This window comes from Apium graveolens, chromosome 8 (genome assembly GCF_009905375.1).
Source record: "Apium graveolens cultivar Ventura chromosome 8, ASM990537v1, whole genome shotgun sequence".
In the NCBI taxonomy this organism is placed as follows: domain Eukaryota; kingdom Viridiplantae; phylum Streptophyta; class Magnoliopsida; order Apiales; family Apiaceae; genus Apium; species Apium graveolens.
The window spans coordinates 28,291,119-28,292,853 of NC_133654.1; the positions used below are offsets into that span (position 1 = coordinate 28,291,119).

General features: G+C 39.6%; 1 non-coding gene across 1 annotated transcript; it reads right to left on the bottom strand.

Moving 5' to 3' along the window:
- Nucleotides 1–1,141: 1,141 nt before the first annotated feature.
- LOC141681190 (small nucleolar RNA R71) lies at nucleotides 1,142–1,248 on the bottom strand. Its single transcript, XR_012558631.1, has one exon. It is a non-coding gene; the product is annotated as a small nucleolar RNA R71 (small nucleolar RNA).
- Between the last annotated feature and the right edge of the window lie 487 nt (nucleotides 1,249–1,735).

Sequence of the window (1,735 nt, forward strand, 5' to 3'; positions counted from 1 at the left end):
TGCTTAAATCGTTATGTTGTCAAATTCTATAGACATATAGGGTCTCAATATAATTGGTGTCTATTCAGCTTCTATCTCTTTTGTGGATGTCTGGTAGTATGGTACTCGTGCAACGAAAGTTGGCGTTTATCAGTTTCGTGTTGTCTGATTAGTGTCATCACCATTGCATGCTAAGCTTAAGAATAATAAGGCTATTGAATGAATTATTTAATGAAGTTAGAATCTCATGTTTGTCATATATATTAATTCAACCAATCTTATTCCCTTAGTTATAATTGTTAGCTTAATTCTTAGTTATAAACAACCCAAATTGTTATCATCTTAGCATTGAATAATAACCATACATTGTTGCTTAAGTGCCATGAATTAAATAGTTAACCAACGCCAGTCTCTGTGGGATTGAACTAGAAATAATTCTATATTACTTGCGAATGCGTATACTTGCGTGAATTATTAGCGCGTGTTTAGCGACTAACAAGTTTTTGGCGCCGCTGCCGGGGACTGCAGTGTTAATTTATAGTTTATGTGCTTTCCATCAGTGGTCGTTAAAGTTCATTGACTCGGACATTGTTACTTATTTATTCCTTGTCTTGTTTCAGGTACTCTAGTGAGGGTATATGCATACGCGTTCGCGTACTCGTAAGAGAACACTGGATAAAGCCGAGAAAGAACTTGTGGTGGTTCGAAGGGAAGTTTTTGAGGAAGAAAAGAAGGTAGAAAAAGAAGAGAAAGTCAAGGAACCAACTTTAGTAGAGATGGGTGATCAAGCAGAAAATCCTAAGGCTTTGATGGACTATTCTCAGCCTAAGATTAATGACATTCAGTCAAACATCATCAGGCCAGCCATCAGGGCTAATACTTTTGAGATCAAGTCAAGCACGATTCAGATAATACAGAACTCAGTTCAGTTTGAGGGTTCTCCTACTGAAGACCCCACCATGCACATCAGGGATTTCATCGAGATCTGCGACACGTTCAAATTTAATGATGTGGCTGAAAATGCTATAAAGCTGCGACACTTTCTATTCTTCTCTGTGGGACAAGGCTAAGTGCTGGTTACATTTTCTACTAGCAGGGTCTATCACCACTTGGAAAGATCTTGCTCAAAAATTTCTCACTAAATTCTTCCCTATGGCGAAGACTAATCATAAATGCTCTTACTCAGTTTGCTCAACAAACTGAAGAATCTCTGTATGAAGATTGGGATCGATATAAGGAGATCCTAAGAAAGTGCCCATACCATGACATGCCTAATTGGATGATTATTAACTGTGTCTACAATGGATTGGGTGCTACTTCTAGACCCATGCTTGATGTATCATCAGGAGGAGCCTTGTGGAATAAAAGCTACGATGAAGCTTATGAACTTATTGAACTGATGGTTGCTAATGAGTACCAGAATCCTTCCCAGAGACTGACTTAGGGAAAGGTAGCAGGAATTCTGAAGTTGGATGCAGCAACTGCTATAGCTGCCCAACTTAAGGCTTTGACGATGAAGGTGGACACTTTGGCTAATTATGGAGTTAATTAAATCGCTAGTGTCTGTGAGCTTTTTTCCGGTGCCCGCGAGACTAATCAGTGCATAATTTCTAGTGAATCAGCTCAGTCCGTGAGCAAATTTCAGCATTCGCAGCAACCTGTGCCAGCCACTTATCATCCCAACAACCGCAATCATCCTAATTTCAGTTGGAGCAACACTCAGAATGCGGTTCAACAGCCTTATCAGCAGTATCCA